Raw genomic sequence first — 20,920 nt, 5'->3', positions numbered from 1 at the left:
CAGAGGAGAAGGTATTTTGGGATTTAGCATACACAATATTCTTTCCTCCTGTTGTCATTTTAAAGGCCAGCTCTAGCGAATTCCAGGGCAACAAAAAGAAAACAATCAATAAAAAATAAGGGCTTGTGAAAGTAGCTAAACAAAGGAAAACAGAAGCACAACAAAACTAAATTATGAAGTGAGAGGAGACACCCTTATGTGTGCGATACCACGGCTGTTTGTTCCTTTCTCCCAGCTATTCAATACCTCCTTCTTGACCCATATTGTGCACATGCTCAGATAGATTATTGGATCTGTTGCGTGGCCATCCAGCGGTACGTGGTGAGAGAGCTTTTATTAAGCATGCTTCTAGGTGGTCACATACAACTATCCCATTCAAAGGCAGAAAGTCTTCCAAATCTGCAGGACAACCTTCACCGCAATGAATCGGAAACTGAGCAGTTAAGGAAGCGGCGTGTTGCAAAATCATTTGGACTGTCATATTACATTTGTATACACGAGGAGTGTCCATCATTGTATCACTGACTCAGCATCAATCGCCTTCTCACCTCACTGAATATCATTTATTGGATTAACTTCTCGAATGTTAATGATTTACATTATGAAAATTATAACAGGTTTATAAACAAGAAAAGAAGGTCTTTTTTTTTTTAACTGCATACAGACCATTGTTCCTAATTTACTGTGGAACTCCCTTCCAGACCAAAATCATGTTGAAACTGAGTTTAGGTGTTTAAGAGAACGTCTGAAAACATGTGTTTTCAAACAGGTATATTCATGTTGATTTAAAAAACATTTGGTTGTGGGCTCCGCACTTTGCCAGCCAAATGTTTATTTTTATTTTTAAATAAATGACCTCAGTGAATCGTCACCACAATTCATCAAACTGACCACCCAGTGTACAACCCCAGCCAATCCTTGAACGAATATGCTACATAATCCCATCTCAAGCCTTAGGGATGCCGCTGAGAAGGCAGAGTTTGCGGAAATTAGATTCCGCAAGATGCAGCCCTCTAGTTTATCTAAAAACCCCACTTAGAAACTCCGGCATGCTCTAAGTCATAAAGTAAAGAGGGAGGTATCTTTGCTCGGTAGACCTCTAAGAGATGTTTAAAATGTCTCCTCTCGGTTGCCCTACACAGGGCGCTCAAGCCATTAGCTTGAAATAGAGCCTTGTGTTGGTTATGTTCTATATGCACCCTGTTGCTAAGGTGCCCGCAAACAGTTTTACTCAAGAAAATATACAAGTTTACCCTTTCAAGTTTCTGGGCTGCTACGGACCAGCAGAAATAAGCATATTTAGACCTTTTTTCCATGAAAGCATAAGATTTTTTTTTTTTAATGGGCTTCTGTGAATTGCTATAACGCTTGGAGGCAATTATTTAGCCCTTTAGGTGTACGATCCAGAATAATTATATCATCAGCACAGAGCTAACAGGATATTGGCCTTCCTCCCAATTTGGGATAAGTGAGAAGGTAAATCAGAGATGTACAACGAAAACAGCAACTGGGCCAGCATACAACCATGTTTTAAACCATTCTGAGTTGGGATTTCATGGGACAAGCCTCGATCTCCCCCTAGCAAAACCCCACACCAGGTGGAGGAATGGAAAGCAGTCACCAGTTCTAAAAGGATACCCAGCATGCCTAAACCTGAGAGTTTACTCCACAGCGTGACCCGGTCTACTTTATCAAATGCCATAGAGAAATCAATTAAGGCTGTATAGATTAACCCCCGCTCTCAAAGAGATATTTCTCATTTATTGCCTGAAGGGCCGAGATGTTAGCAATTGTACTATGCTTTTCTCTGAAGCCAGATTGCTCCAGGGGGATGATTTTGTTTCTTTCTGCCCAGTCTCTGTTTTGGAACTCCCACCGGAAAGGAAGAATTTAGCAAATATTTTGCCAAGCCCATCCAGCAGAGTGATCTGGCAGTAGTTCCCAGGACAGTTATGGTCATCCTCCTTATGTAGAGGGACAATAATGCTACCCTTCCATGATGTTTTTTTTTCTGCTTTCAGAGCATCAGTGGAAGACCTGGTACAGGATTTTACTTCAGGTAAGAATGTCCTGTTTTATCACCACGATGGGGATTTTATCGGGACTCATAGCTGCTGAATTACGCATGCCTCTAATAACATCTTCAATTTCATTCATAGAGTGGTGGGTATAGGAATGGTCATCAGCAAATGGGAGGAGTTCCACAGTAATTCCATTAGAAGCATAGAGACCAGATATGAAAGAGGACCAGCTTGTTTCGTTGATAGCCAATGGAAGTGATCTTGTTCTTGAGCCACACCCATCTGCTACCAATGAGCAGAAATGTGTTGAATGGCCGTGAAAAGCTGCTTCCCTTACATTAATCCAAAATCTGTCAATTGCATCTCTTTTTCAGACGTGCTCTTAAACGCCTCCTTCTTTTTAAACGGCCCAGCTGGATGTGTCTTTCTAAAGCGTATGTCCTGTATTGCTTGCGAGTGAGGGTGTTGATTTCTCGTTTAAGGGAAAGGAGTGGGTGGGGTTTTACAATATGCTTATTCTGGACCTTTTAACAGGTGACCATAAGTAGCTACTGCATAAACTCTGAGAACTTCTCCAAAACATTACCTACCTAGTTTTCGAGGTAATCAGCGACAGTCTCTAGTACACCTTCCAGTTCCTTAATCCTGTCATTGGACCAATGCGTTCTACCGTTTTTAATATTAAACTTTGATTTGGACCCACCTAGACTCCAGGTACCAGCGAGAGGGACTTTCAGGTTAATACATGCTACTAGCGTATTATGATCACTGAGTTGTGTCTCTATCACTTTTATGTTGTGTATTAAGGAAAATGACTGATAGCTGGTCACCACATAATACAGAACAGTGTCCCCCCCCCCCCCCCCCCCTTGGGATTGTGCATATAATGGGATGGCGAATCGGAGGGGAGTCTTCCACTTACTGTGATACAATCGCTCACCTTTAAGTGCTCCAGGAGGAGTTTCTCCCGCTTATCAGTTCTTTTTTTATGGGGAAAGGTACAGGTGGTAATTCCGAAAGCTTCCTCTTTTTCCTCATCCCAGAACTGTATAAGGGCGAGGTTAGAGATTTTACAGTTTAGATCCCCAACCATAACAATTCGGGTTGCAGACCCCCTATCGCAAAGCTTGTTAATAAAAAGAAATATCTTAGCCAGGATGCTATCATGAGAGTCACCAGGGGGGGATATAGGAGTTTAAACTAGATAGTAGTAGCAATAGCTTTATTCGGTCTAAAATGCCATTAAAGCATTAAAAAACATGCATAGCAGAATTAAAAACATAAGATAAGAAAATACAAACTGGCTTAATAACTTAATATATATATATATATATATATATATATATATATATACAATGATTAAAATATAACAAGAAAAAAATACATCCCTTTGCTTCATACCTTCAAATAGATAGTTAATAACAAAAACTAAAAGATTTGTTTCAGTGAACGATGTCGTATACGCCAAGCGGTCACAAGGACCTTGCTAACCGCGAGGATTACAAATTTTGAAGTATTACTCTTTAAGATTCTAATAGCTATAGAACACTGTCTCAAGCCCAGATTTTGACACGTTGCACAAATCCATTTTGATCTTGGGATAGTATAGGCAGGGCAAAAAAACATAAAATGTTCAATAGTTTCAGTGCAACCAAGACAAGCTGGGCAGAGATCAATAGGTGAAGTGGTACCCCAGCTTTTGGTTAAAGATAACAACGGGAGGCTTCCAAAACGGAAGCGTGCATAGAGACCCTTCCCCAATAAGTCAGGAATCAGATCAAGATATTGTTTGTACTGGGGATACCACTTAAGATCAATAAATGAATTGGTCAACCGGCCATAAGATGTACACTGGACCAGGTTACTTTTTACATAGGACTAATATACTGTCTTCAAAAGAGTCTTATCTGATCTCTCCAGATTGTGTGGCTCTTCCCAAAACCTTTGTAGTCCCAGAGTACGAAACCAATCGGATACGTGCTTGACCCATGGAATAGTAGCCGCTTCCGGCCTCCTTAGTATATCAAGTGCTGAATCTCTATATACAATAAGTTCTGAGACAGTCCAAATCCTTACCCAGTATAGCAGAGGTCTTAAAGCTATCAAATCGGCTATGCGGTTGAAGCCTAGGTCCAAAAACAAAGGGATCAAAGGAGTACTACGGGGGTATGCTAGTAATGCCCTAGCAAAGTTGTTTTCTTCTACTGTTAGTCTTTTACTCTCTGAAAATCCCCATATTTCAGCACCGTAGGAGGCGGCACTCTGCGCCTTTGCCAGGTAGATTTTAATAGCTGGTGCTACAGCTTTAGATAAGGAATTCTTATAAAAGTGCAGGATAGCAGTCGCTCTGTGCTGAAGAAGCCCCAAGCTTTTACTAATTTGTTCCTCCTAATGCAAATTGTTTGATAACCTCACTCCCAAGTAGTCTATGGTCTTGACTCTTCTTAACAGGGCCCCATCCAAGTTGATGGTGCATCTCCGACGAAACCCGGGGGTAAACACCATCAGTTTTGTTTTATTAGCATTCAGTTCCAAACCATGATCATCACAGAAAGACTTGAATCTATCCACAAGGATTTGAAGGCCCATAGGGGTCTTGGAGATTAGAAGCGAGTCGTCAGCAAACAATAGGATTGGGATCTTCCGCACGTTCAGAGTGGGAGCATCATTAGAACATGAGGATAAAATTTGTACCACTTTGTTAATGAATAAAGTGAATAGTATAGGAGATACTCTTGATGAATATCCAAAATAGGGATGTTATCAACTTCATACTTCTCATAGATTGCCAACTTATCCATAAACAGTTTATAGATCCCGGTTATCGAAAACGAACTGGACAGAACCATGGGCCAGGAGACCCTAGTGTAATTGTTATTCAACAATGGGGAGGGAACCACTGTACGTTATATATTCAGAGTTCTCCTAAAAACATCCCCGTCCATGGATAGTAGCAAGGGGTTGTGGTCACTTTCGCATCAAGATTCTACCTTCATGTCCTTTAATAGAGGCCACAATATAACATCAAGTAGAAAATAATCTATTACACTTGAGGACATCCCTCGTTTAAAGGTAGGTGCCATATTTAAATCTGAAGGTGTGAGTCCATTACAAGCCCTAAGTCCATACCTTAAGCATAGCGAAGCTAGCTGAAGGGCTACGTGAGATCGGGTACATGGGTGATTGTTGGTTAGCTGTGGGATTCCCCACATTTCATTTTCCTCATCTGTTAATCCAATAATCATATGGGAGGGTTCAAAGGTACATTTTAAATCTCCTGCTATTATTAAATAAAACGGGGGACATAAAGAGTCGAGAAGTTCTGTCAGCTGTGTCAAAATTTGAGACTCAGTGCCCCATGGAACAGGTCTAGCGTATACATTAATGACAATAATTTTGAATTCCCGAAGAAAAGTATATTGAACTCCCATTAAATCCACTGAATCTGTTTTTAGCAAGAGATGTTCACATTGCAAATCCCTGTTAATGAGCATTAACAGACCCCCTTTGGCACAGCCTTGGCCCTTCTCTGATAACTGAGCTGGAATGTTATAAGAAAAAAACCCATCAATATAAATTTGCCCAACAGCCCAGGTCTCTTAAAACAAACAAATGTGAACATTATTAATGAAGGTAGCCCACTCCGAATCTCCCAGCTTCTTCCAAGACCAGCTACATTCCATGTTAAAATTAAAAGCTCGGGGTTAACTATATTGTTGCTGTGAGCGGAGCTAAGTCCCTCTTCCAGACAATTGTCCCCAGTGATATCACCAAGCCGCACTTCTCGATTGCTATTTAGTCAATCAATAGCATCCAGGGAGTGAGAAGAGTTATGATCCACAGAGGATTCACATCCCAGGGCCGGGGCTAACTCGCTAATATTCTTTTCTGTCCTAATACAGGGTGGTTTTGTAGAGAGGTTAATACCAACCCTTCTCTTAGCCTGCAAATCACAAGTTCGGATTACAAAATCCATAAATTGGTCCGCCATAGCTTTTTTTATGAAACAAACAGAGATATAATCATGATTTAGCCCTAGTTGACTATGTCTACCTGCATCAAGGATATCAGAGCAGATAACAGAGAGGAAATTGCATCTAAATCGTAGCCAATGGATGACCTTATATGTCAAAGACTCATGATCCTCGGGGGAGCCAGGTGGCAATTTGGGAACATTAATCATGAAAACAGTACTATCTCTACTTGTTTGGCCTGAGTGTCGTGTCTGTCGTGCCTGCCGTGAAATGTCAGTCAGGGGCATACCTACTCCAATAGGGATCCCGTGAGGGCCTGCTGCTCCACCAGAACCTCGGGATGTGGCGGCCTCCTCAAGTATACCTTCCACTGGGCAAGGTCGTGTCGCAATGTGAACACCCCCGAGCACCCCTTATATTGGAAACTCCAGTGTGCTTCTGCCGTGACCTAGCAACTTCCTGCTGGTTGCTCTCAACATGGATCAAGAGTGAATCAAGTGGAAAGGGATTCATAACAGCCTTGGGGGGAGGAATAACTGATTGTGATCCTAGCTTGGGCACAACTGTTGTTCCCCCACCCATTCCCACCTTCTTTTTTGTTGTCTGGCACGTACAACCATATTTTGGCACCAGATTCTCTCTCAGCAACCCCATTAAAGATACAACCAAGATCTTAACTTCATCCACCTTTTGTAAAACAAGGGCTAAATTAACGTTCTCATGAGGAATTTTCACACCATCAGAAACATAATCATTATTTTGCTGAACGTTATTCTCAATGGCATCTCCATGCTGGACATGTGCTAGGCTTAGTGGGGGGGGGGGCAAGCCGTGATACCCATGGAAAGAGAATCCAAATGACTGAGTGGAACATCAAGGGTGCTGCAAGGAATTGCTACTGTCATATGCGTAGATTTGCCCTTGGGGGCAAGAGAAGCCTCACTTTGAGAAATCAAATGTGAGGGATGTGTGGTTAATGTCTTCCTCTTCCTGGCAAAAATTTCCGGTATTTTCCCCGCCCCTAGGGTTTCACTCTTTTTTGTGGGTGGGTAAGAATTGCTGTTCAAAATTTCGTCAACCTCCTTGAATAACAAATCAATTTCATCCAAGGGATTAGTTCCTTTACTGGTTGTGGAGCTCACTGAGTTTTTAGTACTTTTTTTGATTTCTTAGTGCCATTCTGGCGGGCTGGGACATCCACAGCTTTACGTTTTTCCATTCCTAAGTACTGACAGTAAACAAGTCACGAAATTCAGAAGTAATCAAAATTGCCCAGCACACTTCTTTCTTTTTCCCCCCCTTTTTTTTTTTTTGTTTAAAAAGGGGAATAATATAACTTATCCAACCTCAGTCACTTGGTAAAAAACCTGACACCACCCCGGACTGATCTAGCGGCTTGACTGTTTGAAAAAGGTATTCAGCACATAAGATATAACTTTAACAATCACAGGGCAGGGAGGGGTCAATATCGCACCTTAGAGCCCAGAGGGGGGGCCCAGCCTCAGACAGGAACAGACGGGCGCAGACGGGCCCGCCCGCGCGCAGCAGCAATGCGCGGCACGCTTAATAGCACCCGCATGATGGTCCCCAGGTTTGTGGCAGCACAATGGAGCCTGGGACTTTGAGTCCCACCAGGCAAGGAGAGACAGGCAGCAGCTGTAGGCAGCGGCGCGCTTAATAGCGCCCGCGTGATGGTCCCCAGGTATGTGGTAGCACAATGGAGCCTGGGACTTGGAGTCCCACCAGGCAAGGAGAGACAGGCAGCAGCCTGGGTTTGCATGTTTTCTTTCCAGTTCACCCTGCAATGTAAGGCTCCTTTCCAGTACTATATTGTTTACATAATCTTCCCGTGAGACGCGTGCCAGTGTTCAGATGGCACTGGATAGCGAAGCCAAGGAGCCCTCAGCACCCAGCTGCTCCAGTAGGACACGCGTGTAGATCCCAGCAAACACTACTGCGGCACTCGGGAGCAGGTAAACGATGCACAAATAACTCTTGCCCATTGGACTGTGGTCTTCAGACAGAGGCCCTTGCTCTAAGTAGTCCAGTCAGGGAAGGCGAGGAACCTGTTGCGCAGAAGGCAGGGCTGGTAAATGGCTCTGTCCGTCCCATTCACAACAGCAGCATGACCGGGAGCAGGGGCCGCTTTTCTTTGTGGGTTCTGTCCTTAGCGTGTTACAGAGTACTGTGTGCGTAAACTCCACAAAGTGCTCGTGCTCTCTCGGAGACCCGGGCAGCTCTCTGCTAAGTTGGAGGCGGAGGGAGGGAGCCTCAGCCCAAGGAGGAAACAATGGGAGGCCGCAGTAGGCGAGCAGCGGGTTGTGCTCCCAGGAACACCCGGCGAGTCAGGCAAAGGAGTAACGTGCAGATACGGCACTGGGATCTCTCGCACCCAGTATCAGCTTCAGCCTGAAGCTCACTGCTCTCTCTTGAGGCTGCACTACCTACTAGATATTCTGATTGTCCTGGAGTGAGTAGGAGTTTATCAACACCAGGGGTGCTCCATCAGAACCCTCTCCAATGCCATATAAGATACAGCCAGGAATAAGTTGCAGGGATCTCTAAGACATTTGTATTGCCATGTAGGCCTATTGGACAGTAAACAAGCTACCTCCCCTCCCCCTTAGCGTGTTCTCTCTTTGAGGGGGGTAGCGTTACAGCAAAGTGAATAATATCTATCGTATGTCAGCTCCCCAACAGACCAAGGGGGTCATTCTGACCCTGGCGGCCGGTGGCCGCCAGGGCCACCGACCACGGGAGCACCGCCAACAGGCTGGCGGTGCTCCAACGAGCATTCTGACCGCGGCGGTTCAGCCGCGGTCAGAAGCGGAAAGTCAGCGGTCTCCCGCTGACTTTCCGCTGCTCGTTTGAATCCTCCATGGCTGCGGAGCACGCTCCGCAGCCATGAGGATTCTGACCCCCCCTACCGCCATCCTGTTCATGGCGGGAAGGCCGCCATGAACAGGATGGCGGTAGGGGGGGTCGCGGGGCCCCTATTGGCATGGGCACGGCAGGGGCCCCCATAAGAGGGCCCCGCAAAGTATTTCAGTGTCTGCCTTGCAGACACTGAAATACGCGACGGGTGCCACTGCACCCGTCGCACCTTCCCACTCCGCCGGCTCGATTACGAGCCGGCATCCTCGTGGGAAGGGAGTTTTTCCCTGGGCTGGCGGGCGGTCTTTTGGAGACCGCCCGCCAGCCCAGGGAAAAACTCATAATACCCTCCGCGGTCTTCTGACCGCGGAGCGGTATAATGGGGGCGGAATTCTGGCGGGCGGCCTCCGCCGCCCGCCAGAATCAGAATCACCCCCCAAGTCTCTTGTATGCAAATTGCGTCTGCATTTAAAGAATTCAAGAACTCATTTTTTGCCCCTTATTTTTTATGTCAGCAGCGTTTCAGGATACAAGGGTGAGCTCATTGCTAATCTGATGGTACTGTTGGATGAGAAGTTGTAGAAGAGCTGCTTAAGGTAGTGGGTAACAAATTCCAGGAATGGGTGTTGGCACTTAATTCTTGGGGTAAAAGCTTCGGGGGTCCATAAGTAACACTTGCCTGCCGCGTTTCCCTAGAGAGTTTATTAAACCCAAATGACTAAAAGGGTAGATGTCGGGGTTACTTGGGGGCAGGGGAATGGACCCATCATGGGAACATTATGAGACCTTATCAGTGGGCATGTTCCCCACCCTCCTCAGAATTGGAATGACATCAATACCTTTACATTGCAACCGCTCAGAATTATTTAACATTTTTTGACTATCAGTTTTGAGTAACAAGACACTCTTGTTTTGGGTCCAAAACCAGAGTCCTCCATAGATACCAAGTGTATGTCATAATTTTCAATTAGTCAAAGCGACTCTACCTCCGAAAAAAACTTTAAAAGTAGAGATCTGTTTATTTAAATATAGGTCTAGGTCAAACAGAAGCATAAAATCTAAAACCAAAGTGTCCACAGAATTTAGTCTCGCCTTCCTTCTTGTGAGTGGCAACCAGTCCAGACGGGGCATAAGCCATGCAGGGGCCCCAAACGGTTGCGCCAGGGCATTCAAAGATGGCAAACTTGACTGCATGGAAGGCAAGTTGTGACTCACGGTTGGGCCATCCATGCTTGGCCCTCGAGGGGAACAGAGAGAAGTATCTGGTACTCGAGATTCAGATATTGCAATATGGTGACGTTGAAAGGGGTCCACCAGGGATAGAGGTTCCTGTGGCGTGGGGGGGGTGCTTCAATGAAACGCACCTGTTTTCGAACTTTTTTAGAAATTCTTTGAGACAGTTTTTTAGCCCTCTTATGATTCTTCCTTTTACAAATAGGCTTTTACATTGAAGAACAGTTTTCTCCGGTCACCGTAATTGCTTTAGGGTGGGCTTTAAAAATCGGGACTACTTCCTGTACTGTGCTTTGAGATTCACCATTCTGACTTTTTTCTGGAGAAAAGTCACTCAATATAAATCTGATTGAGTCTACTGGGCTCTTGATAGCAGCTGAGTTCCGGGGCAGTACCTTAACCTGAGGCTTACCGGCCTGAGAGCAGAAGTCAATTCCAAGATGGCTAACCATGCTCTCTATGCCACAAGGCAATACTGGAACTCCTTCTTTGTGTAATGCGAACAATTCATGGTTACCTCCTTTGTTAGCGATTAGTTCCTTTAATATAACTGAAACAGTGTCAAAGATACAATCAGATCCCCCAACAATTTTTTATAAGAAGTTTAAAATAGATATAGAAGTCTCTCTAGAATAAGAAGAGAGGAGGAAACCTGAATGTTTTGATCCGGGTGTTGATTGGAAAATGACAGTTTATGCTCAAATCAGGACTCATTGAGAGATGTGAACATAACGAAGGATGGTTAGATGGGGGAACTACTAAGAAGCTGCATGCCTGTGGATAACGGCAGGGGAGAAGATTTAAGAGTATTCACCCCAGTTGCGGACCATATATTTTATATAGTTCTAAGTTCAAGTCGGGAAAAGTTCAATCATCCTACCGATGTTCCAAGTCAACCTTTTGAGAGGAGGGCCTCCTCTGTGACTCCCACGAGCCAACCCTCCCTATTAAGGGCAAAAGAGTCAGAGTTACAGACTGAAGGGCATAGAAATCTGTGGGGTGGCAAAGCAGCTTTACATAATCCGTGGACCTCAGTCTGGGAGAGGGCTACTGGGAAGGTGAGTGGTCCTGAACTACTTTTTCAGAGATGTTGATGTGTGCTGACCCCTTGTAACTAGGGTGCTGTGGCTCTTCTGGCGTCAAAGTGTTGGGTGTGAACCCTTTGCCAGAAGATCCAATCTCTGAGAGTTCAGGTAGAGCCTTCTCCTCTTCCCAGAAAGAAAAAATGTGATTTCTACATTTCAGCACTAGGCTACAGCTCCCTTATTGCAGAGAGGATTACATTTGGTTTTGGAAGAAGACTTCCCCAAGAGTAAGCGACCTGATCTCAATGTTTTGATCATTGCGTCTTTTTCAAAGTTTATTAGTCGCAGATGTTGCTTTTCCCTTTCCCAAGGCTCTGGTATGGTATTCTAGGGATCATATAAATTTGCTAGAGAAGCTTAAGGTATGAATGACAGTCCAACCAAAAGTGAGAAGCACCACTTTGAAGAGTCTTAATCAGAGATACATTTACAGACTAGGTAGCAGCACCCTAGTCCCATGTTAGGACAGGCAAGGATCAGGACAAAGCAGGTGCGAGGGCGTGAAGGGGGGAGAAGAAAGGCAACAAGCTGCACCAGAGGAAACCATTGGCCTCTTCCGTTGCCCCATCACTGTTGACTCTCCTAAATGTTACCAACCATGCATTGCACAAGGAACCCTGTGAATCACCCGAGGCACCCATATTTTACCTATTTTCCAGATCCCCAAAATCAGAAGAGCTGAATGTGCTGAACTTGTCTTCTCTGATGGATGGGTGCCCTGGGAGGACAGTGCGATCACATACCACTTGGTCCCTTCAGAGACAGGCAGTGTGAAAGGCCGGGGCCGCCCGGTTCACAATCTTGGATTCTCTTGCTGCTCGAGGGTTAATTGTGGCTGGAGGTTTGTGCACTTGGCTTTCCAGACTGTGACCTGAAATGCTGCTCCTTTAGATTGCGGGCCGAACCAGCAACTAATTGCGGCGAGGCCATGCTGGCTGAGTGCTGGCTAAGTGCCTCCCGGCCAATATCTCCGCAGCTGTGAGTCCTTCTGAAGAGGCTGCCCGATTTCTGGGCGAGGTACTGCACAGTCTGTGGCCTTTATGGACCCCTTTAATGGCAAGAGCTTGAATGCCGGATAGGAGCCGGAGTGGTGTTGTCCTGCGGATTTTCTGCTAGCTGGATGTCGTTACGGCCGCCCACTACTCAGCGTTTTGTCTTTATGAGTCTGAGCTGGGGAGAGTTGGAGGGTAGCAGGGAGCAGGAAAGCACACATATGGCATCTCCTCCTGCCTTCTACCTCCAACCTCTACTTAATGCCTGGTGGCTAAAGTAGCTGTTAGGGAGCGGCCAGTGAGCAGCCTCCTAAATCCCGGCTGCGTGATAGAGCTCCTGACCGCTAGCGTGGCTCCACTGCAAGACGGCACAGGCGTGGCACGTTTGCGGCTGCTCTACTCCAAGCGGCCGATGATCAGCTGAACAGCTGGTCAGCCGGTGGACAGTCGCCTGGCTCCTGCGGCTTGCAGCGCTAGCTCGCATCAGAGTAAAGTGCCAGCAGCAACACTCAGTTTTAATTGATAAACTTAACTGCACTTTAACTGTGTTTATAATGAATTTCAAAGGATTTTTAACATTCATTAAAGTGCTATAACCCATCCTAGCCATAATTTTGTGAAAATTAACTGTGTACTATAAAAAAAGAACACAATTGTATCCTTAGTTATGTAATCTATGAAGTTAGTCATAAAGTGGTAAGTAATGTCGATAGCAATACGATCAACATCATGCCAATAACCTCTCTCACGTTGTTTTAGCATTTATGGACAGTCTATTTTTGATGAAAGGGCTGGTTTTCTTGAAAAATGGTTCAGCAGAGCGCAACTGTGAGTTTCAGTGGCTTTTAAATGTTAAACCATAATGTAAATTCAAGTATGACACATTCAGTGAACTGAAACTGGTGGAAAAACATCTGCTGTTGGTAATCTTACTGTACTGCACATGAGCCCCGCACAGGAAGGAAACTGATGTACAAGCTCACGAACTCTACACTTAGCAAAAGAGCTGCAGTGGCTTTGTGAACTGGGACTTTCACATCCAGCAAAGTAGCAGCTCCACGCTACCACACTACTTCTCTTGCAAGTGCTAAAAAGACAGTGAGAATGACTGCACGAAAGCCTGGAAGATATCCCCCCTACCTTCAGCCAATATTCACAAACCACACGAGAGACATGCTTTGACACAGTCAAAAGGTCTGGGTTGATTTTTTTTAAAACCAAAAAACTGGCAGCTGCAATGCTTGTTTTTATTAACAGTACAATATGAAATGCGTGCCTATCGGATCAAACACACATTGTTGACGAGTAATATTTAAAGAGGTGTAATATGTGTACATATTTTGTTAATTCCAAGCACCATACTAGAAGAGAGATACAACTAAGTAGTCACTAAACTGAATTATTGTGCAGGGATGTGCTGGCAAAGAATAGCTCAAAAATGTCACCTCTGTAACTGGGTTACCTGTTCTGGCCAATACATTAGACAGGATGGTCAACAAAAGATTACTTTAAGAATCACAATCTTGACGCGACGCGGACCAGTCATGTTTTAGATAAGTGTGGAGCAATTACATGGCAATCCTTTCCATTATCAAAGATGCTTGACAATGGAGACGTTTACCTCTTAGTTCTCCTCAACCTCACAGACGTTTTTGACGAGGTTAACCTTCCATACTTCAGGAAAGGATGGGAAACGTTGGTACTATACTTAAACAGAAAAGGCCAGGCAATTAGAAGCCAGGCCCAGGTCGAAGGGCGGTGACTAGCTTCTATGTGAATCAACCTGGTCCCGGCTATGTTGTTTACTTTGTAATTAGATGTCAGTAATACCTCTCTGTCTTGCCTTGGAGTATGTTTGTTTCTCGTGCTGTTAATGAAGTGTGGCTCAGGGTGGAGACCTAGGGAGTGGCCAGAAAATTAAAACACTGCCCCCTCCCACTTGAACCATACAAATAATCATGTCAAGCCCGTAAAGAAAGCAAACGTGACCCTCAGGAAAGTTCCCTTCACTCTTTCATTCTCCTTCCAGCTTTCCACCTTCTATTTATGAAGCCATTTATTTGTCCATCCTTCACCTTTCCATTCACTCGTTCATCCAACCTTTCACCCTTTCGTCTATACATACAACCTTTCATGCAATTATGTAGCAATACCTCCATGTATTCATCCTTTCCCTCTTCCCTAGAATTCTTCATCCTTTGATCTATTCCCCATTTCATCTACATGTCCTTTTACTATTCCATCCACTCGTTCACCCTTCTATCCATTCTCATGCTTCCTTTCACCAGTCTATGCAACAGCTCACCTTTTCTCCCTTATTGCGATCATATTCCCTTAATTTCTCCATCTGTTATTTCTTTCCACCCATTATGTGTCTTTCATCTTACATCAGCTTTGTTTTCTCTCATGGTCACTTTTTCTATTAGTTGTTTTCTGTAATTTCCCCTATTGTCATCCCTTCATAATTTCTAGTTCTGCTTTCTTTGCTGTGCAGGTAAGCCTATTTACCAAAAACATCTCTCATAGTACTCCATAGTACTATTATTTATAAGCACTTTTTCTGCAGGACTGCAGACAGAAAATGCCCATAAACATAATTTAACCGGCCCTTGGAGCCCCGTTGAAGCCCCGCTTAAGCTGCTCTAGTGGGAAGCTTCACTAGGCCACAGGTGGAGTCGACTGTTCGAGCTGCAGGTGGGGCAGTGCAACGAGTCCCCTCTAGCTATTGGGTAATTCAGGTTATAGGTGGGTGTTCATCACACAGCACAACTCGGAGCTCTGGAGCAGAGAACTAAGGTAGTGAGGCCTTCTCATAGCACATGGTGAATTTATAAAGTTATTTGGAGCACATGTTCATCCAATCAGTGGACTCTCTAAAAAGCACAAAAACCAAAGGTCACATGAGCATGTCACTTCTGTGTGATGTGCTCAGTTTATGTACACCCTTGGCGCCTCATCCGAGGCTGCAGAGGAGACCTGCCTAGGAGGGGGCATGACAACTTACCAGGCAAGGAGTATCATATGATGGATAGCCTGGTTCTGCCAGAGAAATCCGGAGCACGGATAGCATCTCTATTTTTTTATTATTAATTCAGCACTGCCCATGCATTCTGCACTGTGCACTACAGTGTGGAGTGTTGCTAGGGAATAAATGAGGAATTCGAGGAAGCTCCTCCTCAGCAGGCAGCCCACTGGATGTATGCACCTGCTTCTGAGGTGCATAAACTGCTACCCACAAGTTTGAAACCTTGCACAATGGTATGCAGGAATAGTGGGGAAGGAGGGAGGTGCAGGACTGCGTCTCATCAGCAGATAGCCCAGTGCGTTTAAGTACATGCTGCAGAGATGGGTGCTGAAGTGCTAACCACAGGTTTGAATCCAGGCAGGGCTCTTTCAGTCCTTAATTATCTGTGTGTCTACCTACCCAACTACCTATAAAAAAAATAATGTTAACGACTGCATAGGTGACTTTGGTCTGTGCGTATTTAAAGGAAGTAGCAAGGTGACTTTTCTGTGGTAGGTAATGTTGTATGTTTTCTCAGTTGTGTTACAGTGTTTTGCTACTCTGTGCTACACATGTCATAGTAGAGGTTATGGTATAATATGCTATGTTGCTGTTTAACGTACCAGCATGGCACTGAGATGCCATTTAGCTAATGGCACCTTTTGACTCCTGGGGGGTTGAGAGTGACGTAGAGGTGGAGAGACATTACGTGATCTGCTAAACACATTCCTCATTTTCCTGCTGGGCATAATACAGGGCAAACCTGTTCCATCTTTGAAGTGCTGGTGTGTCAAGGGGAAGCTGAGCAAGAGGGGCTGCGGCTGACGCTGCTCAACTCACCCGAGGCTGTGAAGGGTATGCAGTAGCAAGAGTGAAAAAAAAAAAATGAAAACAACCTCTCTTTTATCCAACAACTATTTGGATGAATTCCCCAATAGTGATCATACCAACTCCCATTAATGTAATCTACCACAAGAAAAACTGGACTAATGAATGGAATTATTCACTTAAAAGCACAAAACGGTTCCCCAAAACCAACAATTACTACTGGATTAGCAACTAACCTTAGGTTTGTGAGCAGCGTGCTCCTCGCAGTAAAGCGCTACAAAGCCTTATCAGGGGGTAGTAAGGGCCACATAAATGCATATATAATATCTGAAGAAGGTACGAAGGTGTCAAAATACTGACAACACTAAACTAGAGAAATGAAAATGCTGCAAACAGCATCAAACTAGGGAAAATAATGCTGTATTTACAGGTCAAAGAGAGTGTGTGAGTCTGAGAGGGGGCACGGTGAAGGGGGCGACACAAGGAAGTGCATGCATAAAGACCCAGTTTAAAGAAGGAGGTGAAGGAGATAACATAAGATATGCAGATCGAAAATTTCAGAAAGACGTGAGGTGAAAAAAATCCTTAAGTAGCTAACAGAGTGAGACACTGTAGAAGAAAGTGGTGTGAAAGGAAAAATAGGCGCAATTGAGACATTCCAAAGATCAATACCCTTTCCAAAGGCCTTAGTAATGCTCAATTCACTGCCTAATGCTTTTAGAACTTAACAATGTTAAATTCTAGATAATCACAACAAAATAATTAGCATTACTCATCGATTGATACGTTCAATAAGTATTGGCAATACCAATAGGTCTGCCTTGTTTTGGGCATATGATCATTGCTGTATGGCAACAATAACTAACATCCACAGGATTAACCACTAATTTTGTGTTATGGAGCAGCGTGATACCCCCTATAAAGTGTTTCATCACCTCGTTGACGCAGTAAGTGCTATATAACTGGAATTAGAATACAACTGCTGAGTTTCTCAGGTCGATTGGTGATGTTCTCTTCCGGCCCAAGTTTTTATCCTTGAATTCCGGGGCTTGGAGACTTGGACACAAAACTACAAGTCGTACAATTCAAAGAAGAAAAAACTGGACGGGAGTTGCAAATCACGCACGGACCTGGGTAACTTGGCAGTATCTAGCTACTGTAACAGAAAAGTTACAGAGCAGCACTCTAATACTGGTCATTGCTTTGATTTTTACACAAGAGAGTGTCACACATTTGACAGTAGAAGGTCACTCATACGCCAATTTAAATCATACAAATGTGACATATAAGCAATCTGAAAGCTTGGCAAGTGCCTAGGATCACCCTCTAAATTATCGGTCTTTATCAGTCTCCGCAAGCCAATAGGTTGACAAGTTTGTAAGAACGCATCATCCATGTTGAGATGCGCTAAGGTGCCGCACTAAAAATATGCCAGTTCAGTGGTAAAGTGCAGGAATTAAACATTAAACATACTGCACCTCTGCTAAAAAGTACATAGGGGGTACTGTGTCACTAAAGATGTGTTTGTATTTTCTTCCTTACAACAAGCCTTATTGCAACTACATTTTACCTGCGTTGACAACACACAGCTCCGCTGCCTACAAAAATCTCGGATGAATTCAGCCTGTCCGTTTCCTGTTCTTCTTTTAAGTAGAATATGTTTTCCAGTAATATCAGAACTTCCGGGTCGCACAATAGCGAATCCACTAGTCGATGTCGACACGGGTTGGTGAGGACTCCCAATGTGTAAACTGGCCCAGGATTGGGGTATTGGCAGCTGCTCCTCAGCCAATCCTAGAGAGTTGCACTAAAATAGACGTGTTTATTGGCTATTGAGCCCACACCTGTCACTGTTGTATAAAAACTCATTTTCGAGCCGTTTTAGCAAGCGCTGTACAGTGCAATTGTAGATATTAGTGATATGTTTGGTTTTGGCCCCGAGGCTGTCAGTCATTTAGGGACCCAGACGTAACATTAACCGACGAACCCAGCCCACCTCGAGCTACGCAGGTGCCCGCTGCTTCTTCCTACAATTAGTAGTAGAGGGGAGGTAGGAGTGAGGAGACACTTTAGAGCAGGGCGAATCTCAGGCGGTGAGAGTCAACGAGGATCGTCCCCCTGTTACGCATGCCTCCTTTAAGGGCATTAAATCCTTTAAAATGAAAGGGGCATTAGGGTACCTCGCAGTATGTGTTTCAAGTTAGTATGTTTTGTACGTCTCGAGTAGGCCCGTGTTGTGTGAAAAATGTATCTAGGGCTGTAAACTTCCAAAGAAACATTTCACCGTGATTCTTTGTGAAGCGTGCGAGTAATTGTACGCAGGTGTTTTGCGAAAAGGGTAAACCATCTTTAAGATATGGCAGGCGGAGAGGGTGAAAGGGGGAGGGTAGATTAAAAGTGGGAAAACAGTCTGACAGGTTTGCACAGAATAAATTAATGTCACACTTTTGTCAACATACTCATGAAGCATAACCGTAGTAATATCCACATAGTATTTCACTTAGTAGTAACCACATAAACTTTTAGGAAGTTTGGGAGGCAAGTCTTCCTCCCATCAGACCTAAAAGGGATGCTGACCCCCTTCTCCTTGTTGGGTTCTGAAGTGTTATTCTCTTCGGGTGTGTCTCCTTTGTCACTTGCCTTCCTGTCAGAATCTATGTTAGGGATCATGCACTTCGGCACTCTCCCAGTGCTCCAAATTCTCCCATCTTGGGTTTTTACAGCATTTTTGAATAGCTTCACAACCTTCATTGGTCCCGTGAATTCGGACCATTTAATCCTTCCTGTGGGAGCTTTAACTTTCACTAGATCATCTAATTTAAAGTTTTGCGTTTTGGCTCCTTGTATCCTGTTATACCTTGTTTGCAATCTGCTTGGGACCTATATGCTCGTCCGCTCCTGTGAGTGATGTCTGAGTTGTTTATCCATCCCTTGTGCCTCTTCATCCACCCAGGTATTAACCTCAAATTGGGCTCTCTTGCTTTCAATAATTCAAATGGGGTTTAATTGGTGGTTTGATGGGGTGTTAGATGGTATGCTTCCAAACGTTTCATTATCTCTTCCCTCCAGCACAATCCATTGACCGTAGCTAGGTGGATGCCCTCCTTGATGGTTCTATTGAATCTCTCTACCATCCCGTTAGTTTCCGGGTGGTACAAGGCACACAGTTTGTGTCTTATACCATTACAATGAAGAAATTTCTTCATCTCTTGGGAGCATAGTTGGACCCCATTGTCAGTTAATATACTGCTGGGCAATCAATCTCTAAGGAATATTTCTACTAGAAAATCTATAAAAAAATTTGTGTTAATCTCAGAAACAAACTTTATTTCTGGCCACCCGCAGTAAATATCCATAGGCTAAAGTATGTAAGGTTTCTGTCTTTCACCAGTTAACCGTCTCACTATGTTCAGTGCTGTGTTCCTCCACAGGCCCTCCGGAAGTGGTCTACAGTGTAGTGGTGGAGTGTGTAACTTCAGAACTTTATCATTAGATGAGCATGTCATGCACTCATGTATTTTCTTCGCTATACACAAGTCCATATTAGGCCACCAGAAGTCAAGACATAGCCTTTGCTTCGTTTTTGTGATATCGCGTTGACCCTCATTTGCCAAGTCAATGTGTTTGTCTCTTATACATATGGGGGAATTAATTTGGTGTCTCTCAAGAGACACTGGTCGACTAAGGACAACTTCTCATGAATCATCCAGAATGGCTTTAGACATTCATCATGTCTCTCTTGCCCCATCCAACCTTCCATAATCTTTTTACATACCATTTGCAAGAGTGTGTCTGATTTCAGTTCCCCCTTCCATTGTGTTTCCTTAACGGCCCCTTGTGTTATGACCTTTACTTTTCAATTTTGTATTTCCACTTCCTCTTCCTCCTGTTCTATATCATTCTCATTTTTTCTTTATTGTCATCAACTAAGCAGGAGAGGCAATCTCAGCCCAAGGACGTATTCACCTTGAAAAGGTATCTCCTGGATGTTAACCACCCAATGTCTGATTCGACTGGAGATGGAATATAACCCTTTTTTCATAAAAAAACGTCTGTGAGTGGCTTATGGTCTGTCCTTATAATGAACCTTGTTCCCCAGATTAAGTTTCTGAACTTTTTGAGTGCCCAATGCACAGCTAGATCCTCCTTTTCGATTACCAAATAGCTATTTTCAGCTTGTCTCAATGGTTGGGATGCGAAGGCAATTGTCTTTTTGCCCTTCTCACCCTCTTGTACCATAAAAGCACCTAAGCCATTCGAACACTCATCAGTCGTTAATAATGGTCTTTCTTCCTGGTATGAACGATTTTAGGTTAGGAGGCTGTAGTTAATGCCATTTTGGCATCTTCAAATTCTGTTTGACATTTCTGGTTCCACTGAAAGTGTCCCACTGTTTAACAATTTGCGAATGTTGTATGTTCTGCTAGCAAAATTGTTGACAAACTTACTATAGAACTCCAACATTCCCAGAAATGATGACTTCATCTTTATTTTTTGTAGAGGCCAATTGTATTATGGAGTCTTTTAGCTCAGATTTAGGTAATATCACTTCAGCAGTTATTCTATGCCCTAGGTAGTTTATCTCGGAGCATTCTATTTTACGATTCTCCTTTGACTGCAAGTCCTTGTTCCTTGAACCTGTGCAGCACCTGTTTGATTCTTTCATCATGTTGGTCTTGGGATTCCCCAAAGATCAAGACATCGTCTTGGTAACAAAATACACAGGGGATTCCTTGTAACACGCTTGTCGTTATTCTTTGAAAAACTGCTGCCGAAGATACAAGTCCAAATGGCATGCGTTTGAACTTGTACGTCCCCATTTGCATGATAAATTCTGTGAGCTTCTGAGGTTCCGGATGTAGTCTAACCTGATAGTATGCAGAAGTAAGATCTAGAGTAGAAAAGCCTT

At 44.1% G+C, this 20,920-nt stretch overlaps 1 protein-coding gene across 1 annotated transcript in view; it reads right to left on the bottom strand.

Annotated features, from left to right (window-relative positions):
* The window catches only part of NUB1 (negative regulator of ubiquitin like proteins 1), a 316,976-nt gene extending 299,260 nt beyond the window's left edge, over window positions 1-17,716 (bottom strand). The window contains exon 1 of the mRNA XM_069211094.1: window positions 17,582-17,716. The gene's annotated coding sequence lies outside the window, so the exon portion shown is untranslated. The remainder of the gene's footprint in view (window positions 1-17,581) is intronic.
* Between the last annotated feature and the right edge of the window lie 3,204 nt (window positions 17,717-20,920).

The sequence above is a fragment of the Pleurodeles waltl genome, chromosome 10, assembly GCF_031143425.1.
Source record: "Pleurodeles waltl isolate 20211129_DDA chromosome 10, aPleWal1.hap1.20221129, whole genome shotgun sequence".
Classification (NCBI taxonomy): domain Eukaryota; kingdom Metazoa; phylum Chordata; class Amphibia; order Caudata; family Salamandridae; genus Pleurodeles; species Pleurodeles waltl.
The sequence above is the reverse complement of the archived record's forward strand: the minus strand, read 5'-3'. Positions and strand labels throughout refer to the sequence as shown.